At 41.7% G+C, this 20599-nt stretch overlaps 1 long non-coding RNA gene across 1 annotated transcript in view; it reads left to right on the top strand.

The window, feature by feature from the left end:
* Window positions 1-20599, top strand: part of LOC117079569 — a 526295-nt gene that overhangs the window by 147348 nt on the left and 358348 nt on the right. The gene's annotated exons all lie outside the window — the stretch shown is intronic.

Below are 20599 nucleotides of genomic sequence, written 5' to 3'. Positions count from 1 at the left end.
CTGAGATGGAACCACTGCACTCCAGCCTGGGCGACAGAGCGAGACTCCGTCTTAAAAAAAAAAAAAAAATGCTGGGCCCATCCCGGAATCACTGATCCAACAGGGCTGAAGTTCAGGCAGAGAATTTGCATTTCTCCCAAGTCCCCAGGTAATAATGCTAATGTTGCTGGTGCAGGACCTCACTTTGAGAACCTCTGATTTGGGAAAATGAGGGTCCCTGAGGTAGATCAGTCACTGTGTGCCTGAACAAGCAAACTGTTTGTGTTTTGAGTGACTTAGAGAAGTGTGAGTGACAGAGAACAGGTGATGCAGCCCCAGTGACTTTGTTTCCACATCAGATCAGGGAGAGGAAGAAGAGTTGACTGAGAAAAGGACTTTAGGCATTTGGACACTCAGTCCTTCTCTACAAGGGGCATTAGGTTAACCTGTCAGTGCTACCAGAGAACCACAGTAACAGATTTTTATTTTTAATTGACCCATTATTTTATTGAACTGAAAAATTCACCTGAAATTGTTGAATTGTGTGGCAAAACCTATACTAAGGTAAGTAAACTTAGGGTTGTTTTTCTCTACCCTCAAACAAAAACCAAGCATTTAAAATCTTCTGGGCACGTTTTCAATAATTTAATTTCTCTTCATTTTTTGATTGTCAGCAGTTGACATCAGCATTGTCAGAAAGCAATTATTAAACATGTTAACTATATTGAACACTATACTAGGAGTTGTACGGGGCAGGATATAGGCAATTGTCCTAAATCAGAATGTGGACTATCAGAGCTTGTATTACTAGATGGTTTGGCTCCTTGGAACCCAAGTGCACCCCATGGACCAGCAGCATTGATTAGAAGTGCAGAGTTCCAGGCTCTCCCACAAGCCTACTGCAAATGAGGATTTGCATTTTTACAGTGATTAGATGCATGTTAATGTTCCATCAGCACTGAGATAGATAAACCCTCCCTCCCTATTCTTTATATACCCCCAGAATGATCTTTTGAGGATCTAAGTCTAAATGCTCTTTGCTTAAAATTCTTCAGTGATATCTATTCACCTGAGGAATTAAATTTGAATTTCATAGATTTAGGAAAGGAAGGAGTAGAAAACAAAAACAATTCCAATAAAGGAGTTGTAAGCAGATAGGAAAATTGGAAGGGTTAACTGCTAGGTCGTTTTATGGGCTAAATGGTGTTTTTCTGGGCTTTCATGATTCAGGAAGGCATCAGAGAAGTACAGCTCAGCCTAACCCTTCACCCCAAAAACAATGACTTTAAAAGGAGATTAAAAGGGGAAAACCTTATGTGCCTATGATGCTGCCCTTTTTCATAATAGTGGGTTTGTAGAACTGAGGTCTGTATGAGACAGGAAAATGTAACCAAAAGTGATTAGCAAATCTAAACATAGCAATAAAAGGAAAATTCTGTCTGTTCCTACGTGTTGTAACCATGCAATGGAGGGTAGAGGGTGTGCTGAATCTGAAGGAATTAAGAGGGAGGGAAGCCACCAAGAGACTCACTGTTTGAGACTAGATACCATTTATTGAGGGTCTACTGTGTCACCCACTGTGCTAAGAGCTTTATGCTATTACTTCATTACTTTCCACAACAGCCATTGAGGTAGGTATTAATAGAGAAAAAGGTTAAGCAACTGGCCCATGTTACACAGCTAATACAAGGCAGAAGATTCAGATTTGATTCTAAAGTCAATGCTGTCAGCCAGTACGCTGATCATCTGCCCATCCGAAGGTGGGTCACTGTCCATCCCTGCCTTTTCATTTCAACCTGTGTTCCCTGGATGTGAATCTCAGGGAGTTACTGCCTGCCTCTTCCCACCATGCTTCCAGAATGCATTTCCTTGCAAATTCCTTATCCAATGAATAAGAATGAATGGATGGATGGGGAGTTCCAGATGGAGGTGGGAAATGCTGAAATGAGGGGCTGTGCCCATAAATCTGCAGATGTACCACAGCTTTTGGTAACAGACACCCATTTGCCCCATGGCCAAACGGTGTGCCTTGGCTTCGCTGAGCTGTAGTAGAAGCCAAACTGTCTACTGCTGAATCAGTGACCCAGCAAGAAGGGCTGCAACGATGAAATCAAGCAAAACAAAAATTAAACCCTGTGCTGCAGTGGAAGGAGAGATGTCACATGCTTGTTCTAAATATTTCAGAGCTTGCTGTTGCCTGAGAATGGATTTCCAATAACTAGAAAGGCAGAGGGATGATTGCCTTAATGTGTCCACTGTAAATTCTGTCCTTTTGCCAAGGAATGAATGAAGCCAGGGTGGAAGGAATCGTTATTGGACAACCTTACATCTACTATTTAAGCTAAATTAAGTAAAGTGGAAAATGAAAGCCCAAAGTCATAAATGAGAATAGTTTAAGCCAGAAAGGAAAATCTAAGGCAGGCTATTGTAAACAATTTTCTACTGTTACTGGTAGAGATGGGCATGGTGATCTGTTGAAATTATTGCTTTTTCATGCAAATTTTACTAGGCAAATTTGAAACCCTGTAATATGAAAATAATAATAAAGCCTTCTTTTAGGTACAAAACTTGAAATAATGTGAAATCCCCTGTATCTGTCATGGCTCCAGCAGGAAATAGATGGCACACTTTAATTGGACAAAATGACTGCTTATAAAGGTGTGAGGAGGAAGTAGGGAAACTACACGTAATAGTGCTTGTACCCCCTTCAGTTCTGAAAGGACAAAGGGAATGAGTCATTAATGAGCCCCTGCGAGAGTGGTTGTGAAGAGGGCCACCTGACAGAAGCTGGGGACTTTGGGAGAAGATGCAACTGACCCACAGTGACTTGGCAGAGAGGGAGCCCTGGGCTTAGATAGCCTGACCTCTCTCCTCCATCTCCCTGATTTCTTGCAAGTTCCAGCCATTGGCGAAACGTGCCTGGAAGCCAGAAGGCTAAAGAACCTGTTGATGCAGTCCATATAGATGGACTTCCTAGGAATACAGGGCAGAGTAGAGATGGATCTGGAGGAACAAACAGAAAAATCCAGCTTACCCCCAAACTCACCAAACAATTGAGCCCCAAGTCACATAATTTAAAACAGACAGGCAAGATATATTATAAATGGTGTTTATGCTCTGGCCACATGGCGATGCCATTTTAGCTGGTAAACAGCACCTAAACTATCTCACCTTGGTCAGAATTGCTCTTGAATTGTGTGGATTTTGAATACGGAGATACTTTTAGGAGACATTATATTCAACCATTATTTTCAACCTCCCCAATTCTTCCACAAAATATCACTTTGGTTTGGAGTCTCCTGCAGCAGATTTTAAGCTGCAAATTAATAACTAGGCTAAAGAAATAATTTTGGCTTATCCCTCTTTATGTAGTTTCTGTGCTCTTGAAATGCCACAAAATTAAGATTTTCTAAATATAGTTCTATTTTTATTTTGAGGATGGAATATTCGCAGAACTGCGGCCTTCTTTTGCCCTCGAATTCACTGGTGCTCCAGAAAATTAACTTGAACAGAATTAACAGCTGTGTTTTCACTGTTACGATGGTTGCAGAAACTCTGGTGGCCAGATTACAAGCTCCTTGAGAGCAGGGGCTCTGTCTCATTCAGCAGTGTACCCATCAGCTTCCAGCATAATGCCAGGCTCTTAGAAGACTCAGTAAATATTTTCTGAACGAACAAAGCTTTTAAAATTATGCACAGATCTAAAACTGAATCATACCAAGTTCTAATCATATTCCCTAATTATGTTTTATTAAAAGATTTCAGAGTCACAAGGCATATGACATTGGGAAGATTGACTGGTTTCTCCCCTCCACTAGAATGCTGAGAACCTACAAACTAAGGATTAGTATTTGAGACTAGTGTTACGGTTTGATCATTTCGAGGGTTCTTTAAAGTACAATCATCGCCAATTGCAAACTGTTTCTAACCAAGACCCAAAGAAAGCCATTTATTCTTTCAGATTCCCTGCACATGTAGAAAACCTGGAATCTCAGTGTAAAAGTTGCCATGGTGGTAGGTCCATTTTGTTGAGTCATCTGCTTTTATTTAAACAATGGCAAGTTTACATTTTACCACCATCAAAGTTCAGTCCCAAGTCAGTTGGAGCCTCTCTTACGATCCAGCCTGTATTACCTGTCACAAAATGGAGACTCAGTGAAAGGGGGCTGGAAGAAATGCCCTGTGCTTCTGTGTTTTGCTTGGAAAGCCCACATTCTGGCTTCTCTTAATGACAGCTTAATTTGGAATATTTTTATGCCAGGAGATTAAATAAGGCCATCCATTAAGAAGGTAATCCATACACTTGAATTCCATTGAGAGGGAGAGAAAAGGATATTTTTTTCTCTCTTCTTTTTGTCCTAATTTTCCCTTTACTTAGACTTCTGTCCTCTGTGTGGTGATGTCACTGTAGCTTTCAGTTGCTGGCTGGGGGTATGGGTGTGAGCAGTTCCCTCTGCAGCCATTCCTGATTCATCTAGGTAAATCATCTGCTTGGGTCTCTGGCTGGGAGGAAGTGGTGTCACTGCACGTTCCCCTCCTCCCAGGCCTCCTCTTTAATGCTCTGTATATTCACAACAGGCATATTAAGCGGAGGCTGCCCAGGAACCTGGGAACTCATTAAGCCTCCCAAGTGCCGGGTGATCCTGGGCAGGGAGGCCTAGGGTTCTCATCCACGTAGGGCTGAACTCCTTCACCCTGCTCACTGCGAAGCCATTTATAGATTCAAATAGCTAGGAGGGAACCATCCCTTCTAGCTACATCCAAAGCAATCAGACGTCCAGGATTCCAGCTGCTTGGTCCTGCTCAGCCTCTCTGCATTGAGGTCAATTATTATAAACTATCATTTTTATAGGAATGTTCTTAATTCAGCTGTTATATAAACCATGGTTCTGTTTCTTAGCAATTTTAATTCAGATCCTTCCAGACAACAGTAATTCCTAGTTTGATCTTTCCCCCCAACCTTTCTTCTCTCTTTTTCTACTACATCCTACTCCCTGCTTACTCCTAACTTAACTGTTTCCAGATGTGTAACCTTTGGCTCTGTTTCCACCCCAGCTTCTTCTATAATATGCAGTTGGACCCCGTCCACGTCCCAGATGTGTTATTTATTTATGCTGAGGCATCTGGGCCTCAGTACAGTCCTGTCACTGCAACGTGGCAAACTTGTGAAAAATCCAACTGGTAGCCAGCTAACAGGCTGCCTCAACCTGGCAAGCAGGAGAGGCCTTGCAAAGGTCCATAAGAGGAGGCCAAGAGAACAGATGTGATGAGACAGTGGGAACCCGGGTGAAGCCAGGAGGTCACATTCTCCTATGCTGTGGCTCTTATGGGTACAGATGAGCCCAGTAACTCTGGGAGATGAGGGTTTGGTTGCTTTCAAAGCCGAGTGGTGCTGCTGCAGAATCCAAATAAATAACTCATCCTGCCTCCACAAGTTACCCAGGGAAAGCAAAGGGTTGCCACCCCTCACTTAGTAGGCTGTGGGCACCAACAACGGGAACCCAGGAGCTGAGGGATATATGATTGTAGGGGAGGGAGCACTGGACTGGGAGCCCCAAGTCTTGGTTGTGACTTCAACTTTCTACCCATTTTTTCCTGACCTTAGACTAGTCTTTTAATCTGGGCTCCCATTTCCTTTTTCATGAGATAAGAACACTGGATTAAATTGTGGCATTTCACGCTTTTGTTTTTAAACATTCAAAAAAATCTTAAGTGGAAGCCTTTTATGTTTGTACACTCAATGCTTTTGTGACAGAAAGAAGTAAAAAGTTGGTGGCCATTTCAGCTCACACGTCCATCCCAAGGAATTCAAAAGGAGGTAGGGGCATCAGAGGTGTGAGTTTCCTCCATGCAACCTTCTGCACAGAGCTCACCCACATAGCCCTTCTCGGAGTCACAGAGAACAAACCTCCCCTTTTGACCCTCTCTCTTCCTTGTTTCTCCCCTGGAACCAGCCCTTGAGCTTCCTTCACCACCCTGCCTCCCCATCCCCGCCATCCCCCTGCCCTTTCTGATCACCCTCTTCTTTGCTTCCTGCCTGATATGGTTTGGCTGTGTCCCCACCCAAATCTCATCCTGAATTGTAGCTCCCATAATCCCCATGTGCCATGGGAGGGACCTGGTGGGAGGTAATTGTATCATGGGGGTGGTATTTTCCCTATGCTGTTCTCATGATAGCGAATAAGTCTCATGAGATCTGATGTTTTTATATAGGGCAGTTCCCCTGCACATGGTCTCTTCCCTGCCACCATGTAAGATAAGCCTTTGTTCCTCCTTCACTTTCTGCCATGATTGTGAGACCTCCCCAGCCACATGGAACTGTGAGTGCATTAAACCGCTTTTTCTTTATAAATTACCCAGTCCGGGGTGTGTCTTTATTAGCAGTGGGAGGACAGACTAATACACTGCCAGATGGTCATTCAGCTCCATCTTCTATGGGTGGGCCATGCAGAGCCATTAGAACCACAGGTATCTACTTGACAGACAGACCTTCTAGACCTCAAGATGGAGCCACTCTTAGCAGACAGTCTTGTATTTTTATAACAAAAAGAATACTTCTCTCTGTTAATCTACTTTAAGTCTCAGTCCTGAAAGCTCCATTTCTTGTTTTTTAAAAAATAAATTTTATTGTGTATATTTGAGGTTTGCAACATGATGATATGAGATACGTGTAGATAGTAAAATGGTTACAATAGTGAAGCAGATTAATGTCTATCCTCTCACATGTTACTTTTTTGGCAATAAGAGCAGCTAAAATCTACTCGTTTAACAAAAATCCCAAATACAATACAATTTTATTAATTTCAGTTCTCATGTTGTACATCAGATCTGTATACTTGTCCATCCTACACGTTTGCCATATTGTATCCGTTGACCTACATTACCCCGTTTCCTCTCCCCACTCCCACCTGTGATAACTACTGTTTCATTTTCTCTGTGTCTTAGAGCTTTTAAAAAAATAGATTCCACAATATGTAAAATCATGCAATATTTATTTTTCTATGTCTGACTAATTTCACTTAGCAAGCATAATATCCTCCAAGTCCATCCATGTTGTGGCAAATGGCAGGGTCTCTTTTTCCAAGACTGAATAATATTTCATTGTGTACATATACCACATTTTCTTTATCCGTTTGTTTGCTGATGGACTGAAAGCCCCATTTCTTATCCTAGCCCTAGCTTCTGTGTATGTCAAGTCCCCAGGGCATAAGGGCATGTAGTGGTTATGTGTATCTCTCTTGCTATTTCTGAGACACCTTTATAGCACAACAAGGGCTCTTTGAAGCACAGTTTCAGAAACACTGGACAAGATGTAATCATCATTCCCAATCTTTGAGTCCTAAGAACTGTCCTCAGAGAAGAGTGTTCTTCATCTGGATTAGAATTCTACAAAGCCTTCAGACTAAAGAGGACCTTAGGATACCCTTACTCTTTCTCATCTGCTGCTTTGAGGGAGCTCCATAACAAGAGTCCTACCAGCTGGGAGAAAGCCTCCTTGAAGAACACGTCATAACTCCTAGTAGCACATAGCTATCCTCAGGCAGCACAACTTTATCTCTACTGGAGGAGTGTCAGACACTTTGGGTATCTGGATGAAGGAAAATTTCAGGTTCTCAGAATCTCCCTTTATACAGGTGGCCTCTTCTGCATAGACCCAGGAGTCCATCTGGCCTGGAGGTGAGTGCTGTGCCACTAAGGAAAGTCCAAAGTCATCTTGACTCTCTGTGATAATAATAGTTTATTGTTTTTCCTCTCATCTCAGTGAGCACAGAGCTAAGAGTCATAGCAGAGTGTATTATCATTTCCAAATATTTGCTGCCCTGCATGGTGACAGAATGATTCATCCCAGCTACATGGATATCAGGCTTGGTCACTGAGTTTGTTTTGGCCAATGAGATGTGAACAGAAATGGGGCACATCACTTCCAAATTAACACCCTAAAAGCCTCCAAGAAGTTCCACCCCATCCCTGTCTTTCCCTGCTGCTAATGAAGAGCAACATCTGAGAAGGACAATCTCCCAGGCAGGGGCTGCCTCTTCAGCCAGGGTCTCAGAATGATGATGATGTGCAGGCTGCAGCAGGCCCCAGATGAACACATAGTGTCCAATATGGAGCACGAGCAAGAAGAGATCTTTGTTTGTTGTAAGCCTCAATATATTCTGTGTGGTTTTTTTTTTTTTTTTTTTTCTTCTTATTGGTTAGGAGCCCTAGCTCAATTCAAACAGACCTAGGTTTGAATTTCAGCTGTAAAACCTCAGACAAACGACTTACCTTCTGTAAGCCTCAGTTTTCTCATTCACAACACGGGGATGAGGATGGCAATTACCTCATTGGATTGTTGGGACAATTAAATATGAAAATACAAGTAAGTTGCCTAGCACAGTAGCTGACACTTACAAACACCCAACAAATTCTAGCCATTTCTAATATAAAATAGATATAGGGCACAGGAATAAAAAGGTTTGGGGTGTGTATCAGAGGGAGATGAACAATTATAAAACATGATAATTGATCATTCATTTTCTTCTGACACTTCTCTGTTAGAAATGAAACTCAATAGTTTATGGCCCTGTATTAGGCAGAATAATGGCCTCCAAACATCCCCAAGTCTGAATCCCCAGAAGCCTGTCAATGTGTTACCTTATATAGAGAAAGGAGCTTTCCAGATGTGAGTTAAGTTTCTTGTGATGGGGAGATAATACTGGGTTACAAGAGTGGGCCCAATGTTATCATGAGGGTCCTTATTAGTGAAAATGGGAGGCAGGAGGGTCTGAGTGAGAGAAGGAATTGTGATGATGGAAGCAGAAGTAGGAGTGAAGTAACTGCTGGCTGGAAGAGCCAAGGAAGGTGGACAGCTTCTAGAAGAGAGAGGAGCCAAGGGAACGGATTCTCCTCTAGAGCCTCCATCAGGAACAGAGCTGCCGACAACTTGATTTTAGTCCAGTGTGACCATTTTGGACTTCTTACCTCCAGAACTGTAAAATAAGTTTATGTTGTTGTAAGCCACAGATTTTATAGTGATTTGTTAAACCAGCAATAGGAAACAAATTGAGGCCCCAATTCCCTTTTCTCTCATTTCAGCATTGCTGCTGCTTGTCAGCAGGTAGCTGCGTTTTTCTGAGTTCAAAAACTATAAAAACCTGGATTAGATTTCTTTAGATCCTCATGCATACTGACTGATAAATTAGCACCCTACCTGTGGCCACTCTTTCCTGCCAACCCCCTCCTCCATCCCACATGATCCCACCTATCCCATTCAGCAAATATCATCTCAAAAAATCAACACATTTTCTATCTTAATTTTAAAATGACATTTTACTTTGTTAATTGTGTGTAATTTTGGGGGTGGTTTGTCATGCATGATATTTTCCAGTTACTATTGAATAGTAAAATCAAGGCCAGAAGGCCAGACTGAATTATGCCTGCAGGATTTTTTCTTTAATTTTTAATTTTTTAAAATTTCCAACTTTTATTTTAAGTTCAGGAGTACCTGTGCCAGATGTGCAGGTTTGTTACATAGGTAATCTTTGTATGCCATGGTGGTTTGCTGCACAGATCAATAGTTACCTAGGTATTGAGCCCTGCATCCATTAGCTATTCTCCACCTGCAGGATTCTTAACATGACTTTTTCCAGAATTCTCTTCTCATAAGTGAATTCTTTCATCATCAAGAGAATATCATATAAACTCTCTTGATGATGAATGAATTTATTTACTATAGAAATATGCAGGGCCTATGGTAATAATTTTTTTTGCAACATTCTTGGTTGCTGAAATCTCTTTTGATTATAAACTGGGAGAATTGATTGTTGTCATTGGCCACGTTTGTTTTACTTTTTAATTGGTATGAGTGATGGAAGGCAAGAGACAGGAGGAATATTTGTTATCTCCTTCCCAGAGGCACTTCTGTTATTTTTCAGTTCTCCTCTGTGTGGCGGGTAGGGTGTCCAGGTATTTCGGAGTCGCTCTTATGTTTATAAATCTTCTGCAGGAGCCTGCTTGGTGTTCAGTGTCGTTTCTAGGATGATCCCTGCTATAGCGGGGTCCCTCCACTACAGCCGAGTGCCTCTACTACTCTTGCAATGGAACACTGGGGCTTGGAGTTAAGAGAACATGTCAGAGAGGGAAGCATAAATCCCCTGGCCTCTTGAAATACAAGTCCTATGTTTAGCTACAGAATGGTAAATATTCTTGGTAAATATTCTTTTGGTTCTGAATAAAATAACCATTCCCTGTTCAAACTGTGACTTGTTTTGCATATTCTCTCCTATTGAAATAGCATGTGGCATGGGAGGAGTACCCTCTGTAAGTCTAGGTTCCAGAAATAGATCTTTAATCTTTCCTTATACCTCGCCTTGTGTTTCTAGGTCTTTTTGTTCCCCCCAGTCATTTCAGAGCTCATAGTTGTGAGGCTCCCCCGGTTTCAGAGCTCTTTGTCTCTCTGAGATTTGGTCCTAGAGAAGGGAGTCTACTTGCTTTCCACAATCAGCCTCTTTCTCTTAGAGTGTCTGTAAAATGTTGGTACACACAGTGTTCTCAGTATTCTATTAGGTTTGTACTATGATATTTTCTATCCAGATTCTGTGTTGGGAGCTCTTACAAACTTACTGATACATAATTCCCTTTTATATCGTATTTTGTCTAAATATGGTTGTACCCACTTTTAGCTAGATAGCGTATGAATTAGTACTGATTCATGCCCAAGACCAGCTGGAGCTTGCCTTTTTCCGAGAAGATAAAGTGTTAGGTTTTTCTTGTCTTAGTTATGAAAAATGTCAGCTTGAACACCTGTCTGGTGTCCTAATTGTCTTAATCTGTGAAGCGGAAGGGCCATCTGGTTCACCTGATCAGTTATGTAGGTATTGATTAAGATGGGGGAAAAAAATCATCCAAAGAGGTACAGTTAGTCACTCAGTCTGCCGTTCCCGTCAGGAGTGTGTTAGTTGCTCAGTAAAGATCTGCAGATCCCACTGCTGAGGGCCGCAAGCAGCATGAACGTGTCTGAGCTGGTCTTGAAAAGCCTTTGTATTGTAGGGAGAGGAACATGTTTGGGGAGTCTAAACTACATATTTAAGAAAACAGGCCGGGCATGGTGGCTCACGCCTGTAATCCCAGCACTTTGGGAGGCCAAGGCAGGCGGATTACCTGAGGTCAGGTGTTTAAGACCAGCCTGGCCAACATGGTGAAACCCTCTCTCTACAAAAAAATACAAAAAATTAGCTAGGCATGTTGGTGGGCGCATGTAATCCCACTTACTCAGGAGGCTGAGACACAAAGATCGCTTGAACTTGGGAAGCGGAGGTCGCAGTGAGCCAAGATAGCGCCATCACACTCCAGCCTGGGCGACAGCGAGACTCCATCTCAAAAGAAAAAAAAAAGAAAAAAGCAAGCAAGAAAAAGAAAACAGAGGTAGCACAGAACCCTATGTATGAAAAAATAAAACCAATTAAAAATAATCATGGGTAAGCATGGGCTCGTTTCTGCAATCTCCGCAGTTTGGGAGGGTGAGGCAGGAGGATTGCTTGAACCTGGCAGTCAGAGACCAGCCTGGGCAATAAAGCAAGACTCTGTCTCTATAAAAGTAAAAAATAAGGCCAGACACGGTGGTTCATGTCTGTAATCCCAGCACTCTGAGAGACCAAGGCAGGTGGATCACTTGAGGTCAGGAGTTCAAGACCAGCCTGGCCAACATAGTGAAACTCTTATCTCTACTGAAAACACACACACACAAAATTAGCAGGGCATGGTGGAGGGGGGGCGCCTGTAATTCCAGCTACTTGGGAGGCTGAGGCAGGAGAATCGCTTGAGCCAGGGAGGCAGAGGTTGCAGTGAACTGACATCATGCCACTGCACTCCAGCCTGGGCAACAGAGCAAAATTTCATCTCAAAAAAAAAAAAAAAAGGAAAAAAAAAAAAATAAAAAACCCCACACAATGATCATCTTTGATGTTTAAAATGAAAACGAATAAAAATCTTGCTTGACAAAAATATCCCTTACTTGTAAAAGCTGTCTTCCAGTTGCCATCAATTCCTTCCTTGCTTTAACAACACAAGGCGGAGTCCTACCTTGAATCATATTACCGCTATTTATTTTCAAAAGCTTCTCTGGAGTGACAGGAACAAAAATCTCTGTTCTTTAGGGGAATTCAAATAATTTCCGGACATTTGTTCATGCTTTCACTGAAAAACTTAGTTTTTAAAGAATGTGAGAATGGAACAGGCGTTGCACCATGGAGCCCACAAGCAGAATTGTTTCATTTAGCTCTCTTGGGATTTTAAAAAGTAAGAAATTTCACATAAAAATGCAGAGTTCTTCATGGCAACAATCAGTTGGAGTTGAGTGGCAACCGTCAGCCTGAGAAGAGGCATAACCCGCACTCCTTCCCACCCCCTGTGACTTCCTGAGGACTGCACTGGGGGATCACTTTATTTATTCCACCACCTGCATGACCCTGTACCTGAACCCTGACCTGAACAACCACCTCTGACATTATGGAGAAACCAAGGCACAGAGTCACTCTGAGAGGAAAAACGTTCTACTCCACTGAGAACTAGCTTAGTCTGAATGTGATGGGGGGAGGACTTGAAGTGGGAAAACATTTGTAAAAGCAACGGACGGCATGGCTCTCAGGAAAACTCTGTACCCATTTGGTGCAGGAAACAGAATGAAATTCAGCACAATTCATTCCTCATGTGATGTTGTCTACCACAGAGAATACCCAGGCTCCAGGCACTTGTCAGGGAGAATAATGTCAATCGAAGAAGGCAGTGTTTGCAGAGGCTGACTTTGAGGTATATGTCCTCTGTCTCCTCTAAATTATACAAACTGTTTCCTTGGATTGAGTCATTTTAGTTTTGGACCTAAACCACCATGGAACTGCTTTTATGAAGTGGCTCTCTGTCCTGCTCACCAGCCTAAGGCAAGTGCCACAGGACGGGCCCACAGTGCTGGATGCAGTGTCAGGATTCTACTGGGACTTTCAATCTTGACATTCCTCTCTGGGTTAAGTATTGTAAATAAATGTGTTTTCCCTGAGAATCTGTCTTTTCCTTTCTTTCTTAATATTACAAACATTATAAATGTTATACCACATCTGATTTCTGTCTTTGCACTGCTGGATAAAAGGTCAGAGTCCAATCTGTGGCCTGCTTTTAGCAAGTATATCAAACACAATAAAATTGAATGCATTTGAGTACTTTGTTTTGTTCTTTTCTGGATTTCCCAGCCCTTAATTTTCCTTTGTCCTTCTTCTTGAATATTCATTTTTAAGTGCTTTTAAAAATGTCTTATTGCTACCAAGTATTATACAAATACAGAATAAATAGCTAAAGTGGGCATTCCAGAAGCCAAGGAGTATCTTCAATTAAATTAGCCCAGGTAAAATAAATTGGAACAATGAAACCCCGTATGTATGGATGGACACTAATTGATTACACATATGACTGAACACAATGCTTGCCCATTCATTTTAAATTCAACTTTATCTTTGTTCATTTCTCTTATGTCCTAGGTACAAACTCCTAGCTCCATGGAAACGATGACTTCTTTGATAAAGTTGGGGGAGGGTCTTCTAATTGGTTTCTCTTGCCACCAAAGCTGCTTGGCTGGTGTCTGAGATTTCCCAGGTTATCTAACTCCCCGACCTCACCCCAGGACCCTAACTCCATGTAGGTCCTGGCCATTCTCTGAAGCAGTTTGCCTTCATCACTCTCAAAACCATCCAGGACTTTAGAGTACATGAGGTGGATATGATTCCAGTTTGTGTTTTCTATCTTGCTGTTTCTCAACGACATCTGGCGTATCCAGGTCCTGTTGGGATCTTTTCTCCTCAATCTTCCAAGTGAAAAATTTGCAACTTCACTTTTTTCTTTAGTATATTTCTACACTAGTAATTGATGTGTTGTATTTGGAGAAAAAAAGAGGGGTAAGGAAGTTAAGAGTGTGTCTGTATGTATGTATAACAGTAAAGATATAAACAAATACGGTATCAGCATTATTGAGTGGCATAAAAACAGATGGTAGGGAAGAGAAAGACCTTGCATCCCTGCTGTTTTCTGCACTAGAAAACACGTGGTGGTGTTGACTGAGAACAACTTGTTTTTGGTTTGGAAATTGATGAGGTTTGTTTGGTGCAGGAATGGCTTTGGAGTAGTAATTCAGGGAGAAGGCACTGTGCAGCTTACATATAAAGCAAGTTCAGTTTCTGCAACCTGAAGCTTCTGGTCTGGTTGGAGGCAAAAGGCTTGCACATGTAACCCAACTGGAGAAGAATTTAAGTGTATGATAAATTACTAAATTATGTACTAAAAGTACTAACTGCAATAAATGGAGTGTACCCACGGTTCTAAATTTAACTCATAAGCAATGAATGAAAGACTTTCTTGGAGAGCACTCAGTTTTGCTTTTGAAGTTACTCTTAACTGTGGTAAAAAATGCTCATATTTCGAGTATCATGGATTTCTTGAATTTTTGCAATCATATTTTATGAAGTCTTCTTTTAATACCTTTTGCTATTTTCTTTTTTTTTTTTTTTTTTTTTTTTTGAGACGGAGTCTTGCTCTGTTGCCCAGGCTGGAGTGCAGTGGCCGGATCTCAGCTCACTGCAAGCTCCGCCTCCCGGGTTCACGCCATTCTCCTGCCTCAGCCTCCCAAGTAGCTGGGACTACAGACGCCCGCCACCTCGCCCGGCTAGTTTTTTGTATTTTTTAGTAGAGACGGGGTTTCACAGTGTTCGCCAGGATGGTCTCGATCTCCTGACCTCGTGATCCGCCCGCCTCGGCCTCCCAAAGTGCTGGGATTACAGGCTTGAGCCACCGCGCCCGGCCGCTATTTTCTAAAATTATTAATATGACTTATTTTCTAGGGAGTTTTAAAGTCACTTGTTTCTTGTGTTTCTTCAGCTTTAGTGTCATATGGCTACATCCATTAGATACTGGGTCTGGTCCAGAAAACACTATTGTAGTGAGTATAATTTTTTATAGTTATCACAATTTATAACATTCAGATGAATTTAACCATGGCAATTCAGGTAACTTGGTAACTTACTACTTGAAATTCTAGTTTCTTTGAGGCAAATATGTACTCATTTAGGGTGTTCCCCATTTCTTTTCTCCATCTTCTTAGGGGCCAAGGGTTATCCATCTCATAACTGGTGAAAAGGTTTCTGGGGTGCATCTCATCTTCTGTCTTTGCTGGCCTCTGCTGAAGCTTAGCTGGCCTTGCCTAATCTTTGGGATCTGCCTCTACTTTTATTGTGTCTGTTGATGCGGCACATCCCCATGGTATCTGATGACCAAGCCTTTTACTCTGCAACTTCTGTACCTGCCTTGCAAAACCCAGTTGAACCCCATCTGCTCTTACCCAACCTCTGGACCTCTCTTAGCAAGCCTGAGGAACATATGGCTGCCCTTTCACTTCATTCTGGGATTGCAAAAGATTGGGAGTGGGGTGCATAGAGGATGAGAGAGGCCATTTCAGAACTTTGTTACCCTGTACATACTTTTATACTGTCTTGGCTGCCCTTTGATGGTGTGGAGCCCTCTGAGAAAAGCCCTTTCTTGTCTGAGTTTCAATTGTCAAGCTGGGAACTAATTCTCCCTATTCTCATACCTCTGTCTTGTCCAGAGAAGGTGGTCTTTACCGATGCTCCAAGGGTACTCATGTGGCAGTCACTGTGGTCACTGTGAGAAGCATTTCTCAAGACTCTACACCAACTATTCACTCTCTGAATCTTTTCCAAGTTCCTTGACCGCAGACCAGAAAAGGTTCTTATCTCCTCTTTGTGTAGCAAATCAACGGTTTGTATATCATACGTTTTTCCTCTTCTATGGTTAATGTTATAAACTCTATGCTGTTAGTGCTCCAGGACTTATCTTTGGAGAGCTAAATACACACACACACACACACACACACACACACGCACACACACACACATAGTGAGAGTAGAGGCAGTGTGTGTGTGTGCATACGCACATTTAGCTCTTCAAATATATATCAAATATACATTTTTCTCTTTCCATGCTATCGTGTCTTACCCTCTCAAGAGCCAATTTTGAAATTCAAAGTGAAGAATTTGACTTGCTGAAATTCTGCTTGCTGGGTTCTTTGTCTTTTTTCCCTTTTCTAGAACAAAAGCCTTAGCCTAAGATCTTTTTTAATGGTTAAGATGTTGCAGGATAAAAACGAAATGCCAAGAAGAAAGAATACATCAGGAAATATTTTAAAATATTTTATAGCTGCCTACAGGATATGAACTGAAATAACTTAGGTGGTCTACCATAAAATTTTGCTCTTTGGCGAGGAACTGGGAAGAAGCTAGGCAAATTTCTCAAGACGTTAAGCTCAAATAGTCTTGAAATTTATCATAAGAGGCAGATTTTCCCTCCCTCCCTCCTTGACTATGAAAATATTTCTTAGGACACTGCCTTCTTTTCCATGCCCTTTAGTGACCTGGGAGGGTTGGTTGGCAAAATCCCACACAGTAAGCAATACTCACTGCTATCTAATAGACTTAAACTATCTCCTTGGGGAAGAATAGAAAAGTCCTGTGGCTAAAAATGTCAAGTCTGGGATCCTAAAGCTCTACAAGAGAAATGATGGGGAATGTTTTTCCCTTGGCTGGGGAATAGGCTGGATGACGAATGTCTTTTTCCCAGCTTGTAAATTTCTATGATTCAAAGAAAACAGATATCAAAAGGAATGGAGAAAGCACAATATGCAGAGAACAAAAGTGAAGACTCTTTGTTCTAATACTTTGAATTACATACACACAAACACATATGCATATACATACATATAGACATAATACACATAAACGTTTGAAAAATATTTCATGAATTTCTAATAAATATTTGCTAATAAATATTACATTAGAAATAATCAATTAAATGCTTATATTACCATGAACTTAAGCCTGCAGATATTGGAAGAAGTTCACAACACTCCTGGATCTCTGAGTTCATGACAGTAAACTTGCATTTCTTTCATGATATTAACAGGATGCTTATGATAAATGCAGTGCAAATAGAGATGCTTCGTTCTCATCATGGGCTGTTGAAACTAAATTTATGTTGAGTACTGCTATGCCAGGTATATTGTATACCCCATAAATAAATGACTCATAACTAATTGATGTATGTATTATGTGTATATGTATGTATCTACATATGTGTGTATATATATTTTTAATATACATTTTTTAACATTAAAAGGTATTTTTACCCACTAGAGAGAGAGTTTTAATCTCTTAAGCCATAATTTTACATCATGTATTATTTTTTTTTTTTTTTTTTTTTTTTTTTTTTTTTTTTTTTTGAGGCGGAGTCTTGCTCTGTCGCCCAGGCTGGAGTTCAGTGGCCAGATCTCAGCTCACTGCAAGCTCCGCCTCCCAGGTTTACGCCATTCTCCTGCCTCAGCCTCCCGAGTAGCTGGGACTACAGGCGCCCGCCACGTCGCCCGGCTAGTTTTTTTTTTTTTTTTTTGTATTTTTAGTAGAGACGGGGTTTCACCGTGTTAGCCAGGATGGTCTCGATCTCCTGACCTCGTGATCCGCCCGTCTCGGCCTCCCAAAGTGCTGGGATTACAGGCTTGAGCCACCGCGCCCGGCCTACATCATGTATTATTAATTAAGAGCATGGTGCTGAAGTCAGATTGCTTTGGCAAAAAACGTTTATTAGCTGTGTGACCTTGGGCAAGTTCCTGAACCATTTTGTGTGGCAGTAACCTCCTCTCCAAGATGAGAACAATAATTGCACCTGCCCCATGGGGTGATTGCAGAGATTAAATGAGTTAAGGCATAGCACTATATAAAGTATGAAATAAATGTAAACTTTCATTATAATTACTGGTATGTGCAAGGCCCCATGCTAGGTGCCCTGAGAGATAAAAGTAAAAAGTAAAAAGACACACTTACATAGTTTACTATCCAATTAGGAACACAAACTACAGTTCCACATAAAGTTAAATATTAATACCTAAGACGAAAACACACAGTCCAGTTCAGCAGCACAGACCAAACTTTTAAATACAAAAGCCATGGGGAACTGGTGACTTAGAGCAAGGGGGCATTTTTATAAAAGGTGTCAGTCTCACATTTATTTCCCTTCATCTGATGCTTATCTCTTTGACATGATGAAAAAACGTTCAAGGCAGATTGTATAATAAACACATTGCAATGGCCCAGCCCTGTGTTAATCCTGCAGTGGTTTAGCCATTGGTGACTGCTCCATGACGCAGATGCTGACGCTGGATTAAGACTCTTGACAACAGAGATAGGTTGATCTGTGAGTGTTCTAAGAAGTGGGCCAACCCATCAATGTCAAGTCTACAGAGGGTTGGCAAATGCATCCGCTGATTTTTAAATTTTTTTCTGAGATTTATGGAGAGTTTCAGGCTGTGATTATCCAGCTTTAAAAGTAATTTTGTAAAATAACTGGTACAAAACAGGGTGTGCCCCACTGCCAAATGAATACTACAGTTAACAAGTGCTCTGTGAGATCAAGGACAAGGCTGCTTATTGTGGTCTGGGGTGATCACAGAAGGCCTTGGGAAGAAATTATTATGAAAGGGCTTTCAATAAGAATTTAAGATAATCCTTGCACTAATTAATCCCTTTTAGTCAAATATTAATTCTCCCAACTTAATTTTTAAATTTGTCACTCTAAATTTTTACTTACAGACTGTCCCTGAATGGTGCTCTGTAACAAAATATAATTTTTTGGCTAAATTATGAGTGTAGTAGGTTTCCATGAGTTGATCTGAGAATACAGCATCCATAGCGTTGCTTCTGTGGGAAAAGGGGAGCTATTCTGAACTTCAGACAATCATTGACAAATCCATTTTTGAAAACTCTGCTCTGATTGGTTCTTTCTTTCAACAAGTATTTATTAAGTGCTCTTGATATGTCAGACACTGTTGCAGGCACCGAGGATACATCAGTGAACAAAACAAAAATCTCTTCCCTTATGGAGCTGACATTCTAGAGAGAAGAGAGAGTTAAGAGGCATAATAATTGGTATAGTGTGTTGGAATAAAGAAAATGTAGAGAAGGGTAAAAGGGATGGGGTGGGTGGCAATTCTAAATAGATGGTCATTGAAAAGGTGACATTCAAGCAAAATGTGAAGGCAGCAGGCCAAGGCCACCGACCACATTAGGAAAGAGCATTTAAGGCAGAAGGAAGAGCCAGTGCGAAGGCTCTAAGGCCGGAGTTTACCTAGGGAGTTTAAGAACAGCAAGGCCGCTGTAGCTGGAGGTGGGAGAGAGGAGAGAGAAGATGAGGTCAGAGAGGTAACTCATGTAGTGGCAGGTAGGGGACTTGCCAGATCATACAGCGCCTTGCAGGCTATTCTAGAGCTTTTGAGAAAATGAGAGATCACTTGTATTAGGCTGGCTTAAAATAGGGCCATCTGTATAAAAATAATTCCTCTTTAAATTGTCTCCTTAAACTTAGGGGTATACACAAATCACCCAGGATCTTGTTAAATTCAAATTCTGACTTAGTAGGTCCGGGGAAAGACCTGAGATTCTGCATCTTTAACAAGCTTTCAGGTTATATCAGGCTGCTGGTCCACAACCACACTTTGAGTAATGAGGTCCCAGGGGCTTTTTGGCTTATCTCTCCACCAGCTGGTTACAAGGGCCTTTTTGTTCCTTTTGAGCCTGAAAAGACCACTTCAAAAGGTTTTTCTTTATATTTTTACATTAGCCACGCATCCCCTCACTATTCATGGTCCTATTACCTCGCTAGTAAGAGCGTGGTCCAGAGCTGCCTCCGGGACTATGAGGGAGGTTGTCTGGCTGTTTCCATGCACAGTGTAAGAAGTTTCTAGGGCTTCTGGAGTGCCACGTGGAGGCTCTGCTTCTGAACCTCGATCTGCTCCCTGAATAATAATTTCACCTCTGACCACATTCTTGTCTTACTCCAATGACAGGAGCTCTAATACAGGTCTTCACTCCTGATCCTATACCTAGTGATAGGTACCTATACCTCAGTTCTGTAAACTGAGGCAGCTAGGGGACTTGGGTAATGTTCCCAGGCAGAAGAGGTGGTCAGGTGGTCCATGGAAGCCTGTTTGTTAAGGAGCAAGGCTGACTTCTTAAGAGCCAGCCCAGTAACTGACAGTGGAACAAATCTGGAAGGACTTGCCATTTCCAAATATAAGGCATAGGATACAGAGTCCCATGGGCTTGAGTTTGAATCGTGCTTCCATCCCTTACTGTGTAACCTGGGGAATGCGCCCGGGTGTCTCTGAGCTGCAGTTTTCTTATCTGGAAAATGGGAATGATACCAACATGTCCTTTGTAAATTGAGATAATGCATTTAAAGCACCTAGTAAAGTGCCTGGCACAAATGATACAAAATACGAGTTGCTATTATTTTTGTAATTTCTACTACCATCCCACTACCTACCAAATCGCTTTGACGCCTGGCATTAGAGCATCCACCTTTACATTCTCTGGAGTTAAGGTACCAGAGCAAATCCCTCAGCAAAGGTGTTCAGAGAGACACAGGCCCGAGCACTTTCTTCATGACAGATGTCACAAGAGATAACTGGAGGAGCTGAAGATGTTTAATTTAGAAAACAGGTGATGGGGGACAGGTGGTGATGGCTCTTAGCGTT

Source organism: Trachypithecus francoisi, unplaced genomic scaffold, assembly GCF_009764315.1.
Source record: "Trachypithecus francoisi isolate TF-2019V2 unplaced genomic scaffold, Tfra_2.0 Lachesis_group7, whole genome shotgun sequence".
In the NCBI taxonomy this organism is placed as follows: Eukaryota; Metazoa; Chordata; class Mammalia; order Primates; family Cercopithecidae; genus Trachypithecus; species Trachypithecus francoisi.
Note: the sequence above shows the minus strand (reverse complement) of the source record. Positions and strands in the feature narration are given on the sequence as shown.